General features: G+C 43.9%; 1 protein-coding gene across 5 annotated transcripts in view; it reads right to left on the bottom strand.

Moving 5' to 3' along the window:
- The window catches only part of LOC137352407 (multiple C2 and transmembrane domain-containing protein 2-like), a 455,261-nt gene extending 444,402 nt beyond the window's left edge, over window positions 1–10,859 (bottom strand). For all 5 annotated transcript variants that reach the window (XR_010969701.1, XM_068017773.1, XM_068017767.1 and 2 more), the window contains exon 1: window positions 10,745–10,859. The gene's annotated coding sequence lies outside the window, so the exon portion shown is untranslated. The remainder of the gene's footprint in view (window positions 1–10,744) is intronic.
- Between the last annotated feature and the right edge of the window lie 3,929 nt (window positions 10,860–14,788).

The raw sequence follows: 14,788 nt of genomic DNA, 5'->3' as shown, positions 1-14,788 counted from the left end.
CTACAGAGAGCTGGCATGGACTTGATGGGCCAAATGGCCTCCTTCTGTGCCATAATGACTCGATCTGTAACAATGGTTGCACTAACATGATATCATGCACTGGTTTCGATCACCTGAGGGAATCAGAGAGGAATTGTCCAGAGCTCTTTTTCTCTTATTGGGCTTGGGGTTTTTTTTCCTCCTAAAAAAACTAAATGGTTGCAGGGGACGGGGAGGGGAGAAGAGAGGGAGTGTTTAGCCACAATGGAGTAGGGCAGGATTGATGAACCAGCTGGTCTTTTCCTGCCCAAATGTAGTTGTTGCAGTGTAAACACAGCCCGCGCCTGCTGTCATGGCATAACTGATGCATGTGAAACAGAGCAAGATTCCCTGAAAGCAGCAGTCCGACTTTACTTCTGTCAGCTTCGGCATTCACATCCCTCTTACACTACACAATATCAGCATTGGTTCAAACTGGTTTTGGCTTCGCACAGATGCGAAACTGCGGGTACATCTGCAGAGTGCTGAGGTTTGAACAGGGACGTTAGCATTACACACTGTGCCAAAACAAATTGCTGTGAGTCACATCAATCATTGTCTCTTCTAACAAGACCACATGCATTGTCCGTGCGTGGTCCTGGACTCTCCCCAAGGACAATAATACTTTGTGAGGCTCTTATTATGATTTATGGCGTGTCAGCCTTGGTTCAGTGAGCAGCACTCTCACCTCTGAATTGAAGGTTCAAGTACCACTCCAGAGATCTGGGCTCATAATCCAACCTGACACTCCACTGCAGTACTGAGGGAGTGGCACACTGTCACGGGTGCCATCTTTTAGATGGGACATTCAACTAAGGCCCCGTCTGCCCTCTCAGGTGGATACAAAAGATCCCATAGCACTATTTCTAAAGAGGAACAAGGACATCCTCCCTGGTATTCTGGCCAATGTTTATCCCTTAACCTACTTCACTAAAACAGATCACAGAATAATACAGTGAAGAGGCCCTTCGGCCCATCGAGCCTGCACCGATGCATTAAAGCACCTGACCTGTCTACCTAATCCCATTTGCCAGCACTTGGCCCATAGCCTTGAATGTTATGATATGCCAAGTGCTCATCCAGGTACTTTTTAAAGGATGTGAGGCAACCTGCCTCTACCACCCTCCCAGGCAGTGCATTCCAGACCGTCACCACCCTCTGGGTAAAAAAGTTCTTCCTCAAATCCCCCTTAAACCTCCCGCCCCTCACCTTAAACTTGTGACCCCTCGTAACTGACCCTTCAACTAAGGGGAACAGCTGCTCCCTATCCACCCTGTCCATGCCCCTCATAAGCTTGGACACCTCGATCAGGTCACCCCTCAGTCTTCTCTGCTCCAGTGAAAACAACCCAAGCCTATCCAACTTCTCTTCATAGCTTAAATGTTCCTTCCTAGGCAACATCCTGGTGAATCGCCTCTGCACCCCCCTCCAATGCAATCACATCCTTCCTATAATGTGGCGACCAGAATTGCACACAGTACTCCAGCTGTGGCCTTACCAAAGTTCTATACAACTCCAACATGACCTCCCTGCTTTTGTAATCTATGTCTCGATTGATAAAGGCAAGTGTCCCATATGCCTTTTTCACCACCCTATTAACCTGCCCTTCTGCCTTGAGAGATCTACGGACAAACACGCCAAGGTCCCTTTGTTCCTCGGAACTTCCCAGTGTCAGGCCATTCATTGAATACTTCCGTGTCACATTACTCCTTCCAAAGTGTATCACCTCACACTTTTCAGCGTTAAATTCCATCTGCCACTTTTCTGCCCATTTGACCATCCCGTCTATATCTTCTTGTAACCTAAGACACTCCACCTCACTGTTAACCACTCGGCCAATCTTTGTGTCATCCACGAACTTACTGATCCTACCCCCCACATTGTCATTTATATAAACAACATAGATGACTAACAATAGGGGACCCAGCACAGATCCCTGTGGTACGCCACTGGACACTGGCTTCCAGTCACTAAAACAGCCGTCTGTCGTCACTCTCTGTCTCCTAAAGCTCAGCCAATTTTGAATCCACCTTATCAAGTTACCTTGTATCCTATGTGAATTTGCTTTCTTGATAAGTCTCCCACGTTTTTTTTTAAATTCATTCAGGGATGTGGGCGTCACTGGCCAGGCCAGCATTTATTGCCCATCCCTAATTGCTCTTGAGAAGGTGGTGGTGAGCTGCCTTCTTGAACCGCTGCAGTCCATGTGGGACCTTGTCAAAGGCTTTGCTGAAATCCATGTAAACTACATCAGCTGCACTCCCCTCATCTACACACCTGGTCAGATGCTCAAAAAATTCAATCAAATTTGTTAGGCATGGCCTCCATCTGCCAAAGCCATGCTGACTATTCCTAATCAAATTTTGCCTCTCCAAGTGGAGATAGATTCTCTCCTTCAGAATTTTCTCCAATAGTTTCCCTACCACTGACGTGACACTCACTGGTCTGTAGTTCCCTGGCTTATCTCTCCAACCTTTCTTAAATAGTGGGACCAGTCCTCTGGCACCTCCCCCGTGGCCAGAGAGAAATTAAAAATGAGGGTCAGAGCCCCTGCAATCTCCACCCTCACCTCCCACAGCATCCTGGGACACAAATCGTCCAGACCTGCAGATTTGTTTACTTTCAAGCCTTCCAAAACCTCCAATACCTTGTCACTCCCTATGACAATTTGCTCAAGAACCTCACAGTCTCTCTCTCTCTGAGTTCCATATCTACATCCTTATTCTCTTGGCTGAAGACAGATGTGAAGTATTCGTTCAACACCCTACCAATGTCCTCTGGCTCCACCCACAAATTTCCCCCTTGGTCCCTAATGGGTCCTACTCTTTCCCTGGTTATCCTCTTCCCATTGATATACTTATAGAATATCTTGGGACTTTCCCTATTTTTACCAGCCAGAGCTTTCTCATATCCCCTCTTTGCTCTCCTAATTGCTTTCTTGAGCTCCATCCTACATTTTCTGTACTCCACTAATGCTTCCATTGATTTGCTCTTCTTGTATTTGCTAAAAGCCTTTCTTTCCCTTCTCATCGTACCCTGAATGTTTCTGGTCATCCATGGTTCTCTGGGCTTGTTGCTGCTACCTATTCCCTAGAGGGAACATGTTGGGCCTGTACCCTCCCCATTTCCTTTTTGAATGCCCCCCCACTGCTCTTCTGTAGATTTCCCAACAAGTAACTCTTTCCAGTCTACCTTGGCCAGATCCTGCCTTATTTTACTAAAATTTGCTCTCCCCCAATCCAAAACCTTTTTTTGCAACTTGTCTATTTCTTTCTCCATAACAAGCTTAAATTGTACCATGTTGTGGTCGCTATCACCAAAATGCCCCCCCACCAACACATCAACCACCTAGGGTTGATGAAGGGTCACTGACCCGAAACGTTAACTCTGCTTCTCTTTCCACAGATGCTGAGTGATTCCAGCATTTCCTGTTTTTGTTACATCAACCACCTATCCGGCTTCATTCCCCAGAATTAGGTCCAGCACTGCACCTTCCCTTGTTGGATCCTCTACATATTGAGCTAAAAAGTTCTCCTGTATACATTTTAAGAACTCCACTCCATCTAAGCCCGTAACACGATGACTATCCCAATTAATGTTGGGGAAGTTGAAATCACCTAATATAATTACCCTATTATTTTTATACACCTCTACAAATTGCACACATATTTGCTCCTCAATTTCCCGCTGACTATCTGGGGGTCTATAATAAACACCTAGCAATGTGGCTGTCCCTTTTTTATTCCTAAACTCTACCCATAAAGCTTCATTTGATGCCCCCTCCAAGAAATCATCTCTCCTTACTGCAGTAACTGACTCCTTAACTAATATTGCAATGCCCCCTCCTCTTTTACCCCCTCCTGTCTCACCTGAAGATTCTATATCCCGGAATACTGAGCTGCCAATCCTGCCCCTCCCTGAACCATGTCTCCGTGATGGCTACTATATCACAATTCCACGTGTCAATCATTGCCCTTAACTCATCCATTTTACCTGCAATACTCCTGGCATTAAAGTAGAGGCCTTCCATCGTGGTCTTACTCCCTTGAAACTTACTTCCGCTGTATTCCCTCTGACTTGTTCGCTTTCCTGTGTTTAGCTGTGTCCCTATTCTGCTAGGAGTCTGCATCCCCTCCCCCTACCAAATTAGTTTAAACTCCTCCCAACAGCATTAGCAAACCCACCGGCAAGGATGTTAGTCCCCCTCTGGTTCAGATGTAGACCGTCCCGCTTGTACAGGTCCCACTTTCCCCAGAAACGGTCCCAGTGGTCCAGGAATCTAAAACCCTCCCTCCTGCACCAACTCTTAAGCCACGCATTCATCTGTGCTATTCTCCTATTTCTATACTCGCTAGCACGTGGCACTGGGAGTAATCCAGAGATTACAACCCGAGAGGTCCTGCTTTTTAGTCTACTGCCTAACTCCCTGAATTCTTGATGCAAGACCTCATCCCTCTTTCTACCTATGTCATTGGTACCAACATGTACCATGACCTCTGCCTCATCACCCTCCCCCTTCAGGATGCCCTGCAGCCGTTCAGTGACATCCCGGACCCTGGCACCAGGGAGGCAACACACCATCCTGGAGTCACGTTGACGGCCACAGTAGCGCCTATCTGTTCCCCTGACTATAGAATCCCCTATTACTATTGCTCTTCCTCTCTTTCCCCCTTCCTGTGCAGACAGACTGCTTGCAGTGCCAGAAGCTTGGCTCTGTCCGCACTCCCTGGAGGAACCAGCCTCATCAGTCTCCAAAATGGAATACCAATTTGCAAGCGGGACCCCAGGGAACACCTGAACTACCTGCCTGATTCTCTTGGACTGCCTGGTGGTCACCCATTCCCTTCCTTCCTCAAGTCCCTTCAGCTGCAGTGTGACCACCTCTCTATACGTGCTATCCACAATGCTCTCAGACTCACGGATGCTCCACAGTGTTTCCAGCCGCCGTTCTGGTCATTATCTCCTTGCTGTGTGCAAATTGGCTCCATTAGCTTTGGGACATCCTGAGGTTTTGAAAGGTGCTATATAAATGCAACTCTTTCTTTCACGGGGTTAGTCCTGACATAATTATCACTCTTTTCTTAACCTTCTCCAACACATCAGTATTCAGTTTTAATTTAAAAGGAGTCCAAAACTGCAAACAATATTCCAAATGTGGAGTTACTGATAATCATAGGAAATAGGAGCAGGAGTAGGCCATTCGGCCCAACGAGCCTGCTCCGCCATTCAAACAGATCATGGTTGATCATCTACCTCTGCCATTTTTCCCCACTATCCCCGTATCCTTTGATATCATTAGCATTCAGAAATCTATAGATTTCTGTCTTGAACATGTTCAATGACTGAGATTCCACAGCCCTCTGGGGTAGAGAATTCCAGAGTTTCACCACCTCTGTGTAAAGAAATTCCTCCTCATCTCAGTCTCAAATGGCCTGCCCCTTTTTCTGAGACGGGGTCCCCCTTATTCTAGACTCACCAGCCAGGGGAAACAGCCTATCCACCCTGTCACACCCTGTAACAATTTTCTAAGTTTCAATGAGATCACCTCTCATTCTTCGAAACTCTAGAGAATACAGGCCCAGTTTCTGCAATCTCTCCTCATAAAACAATCCCGCCATCCCAGGGATTAGTCTGGTGAATCTCCGTTGCATCCCTCATTGGCAAGTATATCCTTCCTTAGATAAGGCGGCCAAAACTGTACACAATACTCCAGGTGCAGTCTCACCAAAGCTTTATACAATTGAAGTAAGACATCTTTACTGTTGTCCTCAAATCCCCTTGCCATTTGCCTTCCTAATTGCTTGCTGCACCTGCATACTAGCTTTTAGTGACTCATGAACAAGGACACCCAGGTCCCTTTGGACATCAACACTTCTCACCATTGAAGAAATCGTCTGCCTTTCTGGCTTTTTTTTTTCGACCAAAGTGGATCACTTCACACATACCACATATATTCCATCTGCCATGTTCCTGCCCAATCACTTAACCTGTCCAAATCCTCCTGAAGCCTCCTTGCATCCTCCTCACAACTTACATTCCCTCCTATTTGTGCGTCATCCGCAAATCTGGAAATATTACAATTGGTCCCCATATCCAAGTCATTTATAAATATTACAATCTATATAAATCTGTTTACAATCTATATAAATCTGTTTGCAAACGATTACGCAAGTTAAAATGAACTTGACTGGACACATTCAATCCTGTTCGCGCCACATCCTGTACTTTTGTCATGTTGCCCATGACCAAAATACTCAGAAACAATCTACCAATCATGGAATGACGACAAATTTTCACTGTGCCTCGTGGTTGGAATATTTTAATGTCTGCTATTCCACATGCCTCACTGGGAAAAAGCTAGCATTAGTTCATGATTCCTTTTGGGAATGTATTTTTTTTAAATTATACATTAATACCCATTCTCTCTGCAACTAGTACACATTTAAAATGCAGTAAGCACAGTAGAACTGACTAGAAACTTTCTAACGATCGAGTGCAAAATATTTCTCGATAAACCGACAGCAGTAATGTGGCCATAACCCAAAACACTAAAGAATGCATCATCAGCCATCTCCCAGAGTCCATTAATCCTGAAAACGCAGAGAGCATTTACCGGGAAATAGCATAACCTTTATCACCAGCTACCAAATGGAGAACAGATCTATCATCCATTTAACTCCAGCATGTACTAAATGATGATGATGCGCCCCCAGGCAAGGAGTGGAAACTTTTGTTTTAAAACGCAGTGCATTATGACAAGGATTACATTTTTGTTAGCAAGTCTTAGAGGTAATTCTGAGTAAATCTGCAGTGAAAATCAGGGATGTGGCACATTTCTATGGAATGTTGAGGATCCCACTTTTAATTGGGAGGGGCGGGCAAAGGTATACAACAACAACTTCCGTTTATATAGCGTCTTCAACATCATAAAACGTCCCAACATGTTTCACAGGGATATTATCAAACAAGATATTATACCGAACCACATCAGGAGATATTAGGACAGATGGCCAAAAGCTTTCTCTAAGAGATAGGTTTTATATTAAGATCATATATGCCATGATAGAATTTCCACAGGAGCCTTTGTTCTCCACCGATAATTTCAGCAGGAGCCCAATGGGACAATTTAAAGGGCTGCTTACACTATTTCTCAATGGTTCCCACTGTTAAATGTACTAGTATTTTGCTTAGTCCTCATCAACATATCCTCGACGTACAGCAGTCTATTTTTGAAGTAAAGTCTATTTACTCAGCAAAGAGTCTATTTAAACAGCACACGATAACAAAAAAATCAATAGAGCCCATTTTGAAAAAAGTCTCTATGAACAACAGCAAACAGAACTCATGGCTGAATCTACAGCAACAATTCCCAGTAAAAAGCAGGATAACTTATCCAGCAAAATAGTGAGTGGAGGATAATTTGATACAAATTATTTGTCTAAAATCCATCCCAGTCATGTACAGCAGTAGGATCTCCAGTCATCATTGACAGAGAAATTACCCAATCATTTCCATTCTAGCCAAGAATAGTGGTGTAACTATAGGCAACCATAAATTATCCTGAAACCCCCTCTAGGCCAAATAGCCTAAGATCTCTAACTGTGACATGTTATGCAATTCGTTCAATCATGCCTGTTCTGGCTGTTTGAAAGAGTTATTGAGTCACATTTCCCTGCTCTTTCCCCATAGCCCTGCAAGATTTTCCTTTTCAAGTATATATCCCAGAGAGAAGATGCTTCCATAAATATAAACATAGTAACAGGACTACTAAACACATCTTCCCCTCCCCCATCAGCAGTCCAAAGGGATCATTCCCATATGACACCCTGGTCCACTCCTCCATAAGCCCCGACACCTCGACCCCTTCCCACGGCACTTTCCCTTGCAATCGCAGGAGGTGTAATATCCGCCCTTTTACCTCCCCTCTCATCATCCAAGGCCCCAAACACTCCTTCCAGGTGAAACAGCGATTGTACTTCTTTCAATTTAGTATACTGTATTCGCTGCTCACAATGCAGTCGCCTCTTCATTGGGGAGACCAAACACAGATTGGGTAACCGCTTTGAGGAACACCTCCGCTCGTCCGCAAGCATGACCCCGAACTTCCGGTTGCTTGCCATTTCAACACGTCCCCCCCCTGCTCTCATGCCCACATTTCTGTCCTTGGCCTGCTACAGCATTCCGGTGAACATCAACACAAGCTCGAGGAACAGCACCTCATCTTCCCATTAGGCACTCTACAGCCTTCCGGACTCAACATTGAGTTCAACAATTTCAGACCATGACTAACTTTTTTATATTATTATTGTTTAACCAAGTGCCTGTCTTAAACTTGTTTTTCAGATTTTTTGCTGTTCAATATTCTGCCATTAACACTCTCTCTGGACTAATGTAAAATGGCCACAGCTGAAAGAAAAGGTGAAAAATTGGATGACAGGACAAAGGAAATTTCTATATCTACCAAAAGTATTATTTGTGAAACAAGACAAGTAGCAAGCAGCATTACTGGTCTTGCTGGGACAACTTCTTGGAGCTACAGACTTATGAGAATGCACAGGCTAGACATGCATACTATAGACCAGAATAGCATAGAAGTTGCCAGCCTAGTACAAAATGTTGTTTTAGTCCACTGCGTTGCTGTTTTTGTTCCGTAATGGTAAATTTAAATATTAAATATCTATATGCACTGAAATATTTTTCCTAAATATTTCTTTGTAAAATCCTGATATGTTTAATGGTCCGCCAAACACGGTATATCCTTCCTAAGGTGTGGTGCCCAGAACTGCTCACCGTACTGTTTTTTTTTATTCTTTCATGGGATGTATGTGTCACTGGCTAGCATTTATTGCCCATCCCTAATTGTCCTTGAGAAAGTGGCGGTGAGCAGCTTTCTTGAACCACTGCAATCCATGTGGTGTAGGTACGCCACAGAGCTGTTAAGGGAGTTTCAGGATTTTGACCTAGCAACAGTGAAGGAATGTCGATATAGCTCCAAGTCAGGATGGTGTGTGGCTTGGAGGGGGAACTTGCAGGTGATGGTGTGGTCTAACCAAGACTTTGCATAGCTTAAGAATGACTTCTGCCCCTTTGTATCCTAGATATAAAGGCAAGCATTCCATTAGCCTTTTCGATTAGTTTCTGTAAGTGTTCATGATATTTTAATGATCTTTGTACCTGAACTCTTCCAAGTCTCTTTGGACTTCAATTGTTTCCAGTTGTTCACCATTTAGAAAGTACCCTGTTCTATCCTTTTTAGGTCCAAGGTGCATGATCTCACACATATATCATGAATATATAACATACACACAAATATAAAAGCTAGCCACTAATAAATCAAATAGGGAATTCAGGAGAAACTTATTTACCCAGCGAGTGGTGAAAATGTGGAATTTGCTCCTACAAGTAGTATTCAGATGGATATCATAAATGACAAGAATAGCATAGGTGCAAATTTAAGGAAAAGCCAGTTAAACACACGAGGGAGAACAGAACAGAAAAATATACTGATAGAGTTGCATGGAGAGAAATGTGAGGAGGCTCGTGTGGAGCATAAACAGTGGCATGAACCTGTTGGGGCTAATGTGTGTTTCTGTGCTGGAAATACTATGTGATAGTTTGAAAGTTATTTTTGAATCTGTTTCTTTTCAGGCAGCACATTGCAGATCATAATAACTTGCTGCGTAAAAAAAAATCTTCCCAGTAAAAACGGTATCCTCTGGTTACAAACCCTGTAGCCACTGGGAATAGCCCATATTACAAAAACGATGCATATCGACACAAGTGCATCAGATGCCAGGTCCAGAAATACAAGGCAAATCACACAAAGTCACAGCAATATGGGCTGCCAACCTCTGATGAAGATGTAAAGGCTTTGTCGCAATTATTGTAATGAAGAGCTATTTTTATATTATATTATCAATGATTCATTTTGAGAGCAAAGCCTAGAAATTGCTATTGGTGACATCAGCAGGAAAAAGCTTAATGCTTATATTATGACATTCATATTTTACAAAAAGGTATTAGAGAAATAGGATAGCACCCCTGTTAGGATAGCAGAGACATCTCAGATAAAATTGGCAACAGCAACTTGTGAATTCACAACAGTACATGGTGTAGCAAGAAGCAAGCATTATTTAGTAACAGATAGCACACATGATTCACGGTTACAGTTTTCAGAGCAGTTTTAGTGGGATATAATCTCTCAAATCAAGTAGTAAAGTCACATCAGAGAATAAACCCTGTACATTGCATTGCATCACTGGGCTGCATAGAGAAGGGAGAGACAACCCTTAACAACCCTGAAAGAGCTGAGAGGCACACTCATGTCAGATTCAGTGGGGTCCCAACTGGCCTGTGCTAATCTGCTCTATCTCACACATAGACACAGCCACCGACACTGAACGGGGAGGGAATTCTGCATCCTTTAATCCGACCACTCAAGCAGTGGTGGATTAAACAGACAGGGATTTCACTGGCGAGAGAAATGCAAAAAAAATAACATTTTTGAACAAGCCAAGGTGTCTGTCCATTAAAAGTTCGTCAAAAGTCGGCTGACCAACTTCAGGGTGGTTTACTTGGTTTGTAAAAAGCAATGCAGCATTTCAGTAAGGCGGATTTCTCTGAGCTCTAACAAGAGGCTTAAGTCCTGCCTTAATCAGCTGCTCGATTCGCAGACAATAAAACAAAACATGGAATAAATGCAACAATTAGAAAGAGATGAACGTACCTCCTGTGACCATCTCCCTCTGGCTGAGGCTCGATCCAAGCTGTTCTCTTCCCCTCTCTAACCTTCTGTAAGAAACAGACACCACTACTACTCACTCACTTCCTCATCCACACGATTTGCAACATACCTTTAAAGGGGAGGTCCTCGCCTCTGCCGATTATTAAATGCTGCAGCTCTGCCAATCGCCAAGAGGGTGCAACGACTGCAATCTCATTCCTTGAGTGTGTGTAACTGTGCAAAACCTGCCTCTGTGCTCCCTTTGAAATGCTACCACCCACAGGCAGAGGAGGGGCAATAGTCCCCAGAAAAAAGTGATGCATTTTTACATCAGAATTGCTGCATTCTAGTTCATTTTGCCTCACAGTTGATACATTTTTAATCTCAGTGTATTTATAGGGAAAGTAAATGAGGTTTAGCTTTATCATTATTTAACAGATCTTCATTTTTGCAAAAAATACCTGAACAACCACCCTTTCCCCATGTCTCTAAATCGACTGCTTGCCCGATATCCAATACTGGATGAACAGAAATTTCCTCCGGTTAAGTTATCCCCTTGTGTCCCATCACAAACTCTGTACCCTAGACACTGACTCCATCCCTCTCCCTGGCAACTGTCTGAGGCTGAACAAGACAGTTTGCAACTTTCGCACCGTCACTAAGACCACCTATTTCCACTGCCATAACATCGTCTGACTTTGACCTCGCCTCACTTTATCTGCTGCTTAAACCCTCATTCGTTCCTTTGTTACCTCCAGGCTTGATTATTTCAAAGCAATCCTGGCTAGTCTCCCACATTCTACCCTCCACAAAACTCTTTGTCCTAACTCGCAGCAAGTCCCACTCACCCACCTCCCTTGTACTCGCTGACTTACATTGGACCCCAGTCCAGCAGTGCCCCAATTTTAAAATTCTCATCCTTGCTTTCGAATCACTTCATGGCCTAGCCCCTCCCTATCTCCTTCAGCCCTACAACCACAACCACCAACAACCCCCGCCCCCAATCACTGCGCTCTGCCCATTCGTGCTCTTGAGCATCCCCGATTTGATTCACTCCACCATCGGTGACCGTGCCTTCAACTACCTGGGCCCAAAGCTTTGGAATTCCCTCCCTACATCTCTCCACCTCTCTTTCCCACTTTAAGACACTTCTTAAACCCAACCTCTATGACCAAGCTTTTGGTCAACTGCCCTAAAATCTCCTTATGTGGCTTGGTGTTATATTTTGTGCCATAACACTCCTGTGACACACCTTGGGATGTTTCACTAAGCTATTAAATATATTCAAGAAGGAGATAGATATATTTCTTAATGCCAAAGGGATCAAGGGATATGGGGAGAAAGTGGGAACAGGATTAGATGATCAGCCATGATCTTTTTTGAATGGCGGAGCAGGCCCGAAGGGCTGAATATCCTACTCTTGCTCCTATTTACTATGTTCCTATGTTTCACTACGTTTCACAAATGCAAATTGTTGTTGTTATTCACAAAGACAGCCTTCACAGAGGAACAGTGCACCTCCCCTGTTCACAGACACACTCTTTCCCTCCAAACCCTCAGTTCACAGGAGAACTCGTTCAATTCACAGGGGCTCCATTCACCTCTAACCTCCCCTCTCACAAGGGTTCCCTCTACCCTTATTTGACAGAGATGATTTTCCTCTTTCCCTCTCCCAGTTCACTCCAGCTTCACTACCCCATGTATGCAGGCAGTCTTTCCCTCCAAATTCCTCCTCAGTTTACAGAGCAATTCCCTTCCCATCTCCTTCCCTGGTGCTGTTTTTTTTCACTGCGAATCCAGTCTTCAGTCTGCCTCCCTCTGGCACTATGTTTTGTTCTGACAGCAGGCTCTGTGCTCTGTGCGATAGATGGGAATTTCTGATCTGCCAAAACTATCGTAAGATTCAGAGTCCCTGCCCAGAGCATACATTCAGCTCCTCGAGAAAAGCAACAGTATCAGGATCGAGCTGAAGGTTGGAGCAACATCAAGGTGCAAACCAAGATCTGATTTCCTGGCTGGATCCATTGAAGCTACTGGTATTAATGTATTGGCCGATTACATTTCTTCATCATGATGGCTATTGGCAAAGTCTAATTTTAGAGGTGCTTGAAAGGAGTCTAAAGTTTATTCACAAGATATGGTTCTTCATTCCCACTAAAACAAATCAAAGCCCACTGGTGCATTATTAGTACAAGACTTGAATTGGTAGAACATAGACAAGAGAAAGAAGGGAAAGACTGTCATTTCCATAGCGCTTTCCACGACCGCAGGATGTCCCAAAGCATTTTACAGCCAGTGAAGTACTTTTTGAATGGCAGTCAAAGTTGTAATGTAGGAGACACAGTGGCCAATTCGCCCCCGGCAAGGCCCCACAAGCTGCAATGAGATAATGAATGGGTAGTCTGTTTTAGTAATGTTGGTTGAAGGATAATTATTGGTCAGGACACCTGCTGTATCGGTAGTGCCAGTGGAAAAATTAATCACCAAATTTCCTAAACAGTATGGAAATCGATGGCGCATGATTGGCTGAAAAGCATATTTTTAAGAATCGATATCTTGCTAAATAGCACCTCATGATTGGTTTGAATGTCCAGTGGCTAAAAAGTGACCTGGAACTCGCTGCCCACAAGGGTGGTGGAAGCAAAGACAATCAACAACTTCAAAAGGAAACTGGATGGCCACTTGTAGGAACTAGACTTGCAGGGATATGGCGATCAAGTGGGGGAGTGGGACAGACTGTATAGCTCCGTGGAGAGCCAGCATGGACTCAGTGGGCTGAATGGCCTCCTTCTGTGCTGTAAATGACTCTACAACAATCACCCTAATTGCTAAAAGAAATTCCATTCAATAAAAAGCAAGCAATGAACAACCAGGAACTGCCACAAAAACCAATAATCAAATCCCTCTTTTAAAATAATCTAATTATTTCAAGTAGTCAGTTACCCAATCCACTGTATACCACAAAAATTAACATTTATAGCATAATAAACACATTAAAAATGAACTGATTTTGAAAAAAATAATAAAAAAATATCTCCGAAACTTTCCCCTGCCTCTAGGTGCTCTCTCTTTCACAAGTCATCGGATTCTCTTCTGTCCCCGGTCCCAGAGTTTGGATATTTCAGCTGGGCCTCGAGTCCTGTTGCTCTTCAGGCTTCAGCAAATGCACGGTCCAAGCGCCCATTTCAGTTCCTACGGTAGCACTCGCACCTCTGAGTCAGAAGGTCAGCGTTCGATTCCCACTCCAGAGACTTGAGCACAAAAGTCTAGGCTAACACTCCAGTGCAGTATTGAAGGAGTGCTGCATTGTCTGAGGTGCCACCTTTCAGATGAAACTTCAAACCTAGGCCCATCTGCTGTCAGATCTAAAACATCCCAGTATCTTGGCCCGATCCTCCCCGGTATCTTGGCTGACACTTACCGATTATCTGGTCATTATCTCATTGTTGTTTGTGGGAGCTTGCTGTGTGCAAATTGGCTGCCACATTTCCTGCATTACAAGAGATCCAAAACACTGACTACTAAAGGTGGATCAACATCAACTGCACAATGTTCAATATCAGAGTGAAACAATGGTAAAAATGAATACTGTAAGTTCAGGAGACTGGGAGCCAGAGTTAAATTTGGATCATTTGGATTGAAAGGTCATTGACCCGAAACATTAACTCTGTTTTTCTTTCTTCACAGGCTGCCTGAGCTGCTGAGTGTTTCCCAGTATTTTCTGTTATTATTTCAGATTCTCTGCATCCGCACAATCTTGCTTTTGTTTTAGATTTGGATCGTCTGACTTTGGAACAAAGTGGTAAAGGAGAAGGTTTTCTGGTTGGGAGTGCTCAACCAGAAGGCCGCAAAGGAATGGGATGAGAAAGCTCAGTGCAAGGACAAGGAGGAGGAATAAGTGTGACAATGCTGGCACTAGAGAGAAGAAAAGGATCAGCAGTGTAAAATATGAGGGCTGCAGATAAATACAGCACATGCACTTCAACTGGCAGAGATGTTCATTGACTACCACATCATGGAGTGGGATGGTTATTTAATGGCTTCCTT

Source organism: Heterodontus francisci, chromosome 38 (assembly GCF_036365525.1).
Source record: "Heterodontus francisci isolate sHetFra1 chromosome 38, sHetFra1.hap1, whole genome shotgun sequence".
NCBI lineage: Eukaryota > Metazoa > Chordata > Chondrichthyes > Heterodontiformes > Heterodontidae > Heterodontus > Heterodontus francisci.
The sequence above is the reverse complement of the archived record's forward strand: the minus strand, read 5'-3'. Positions and strand labels throughout refer to the sequence as shown.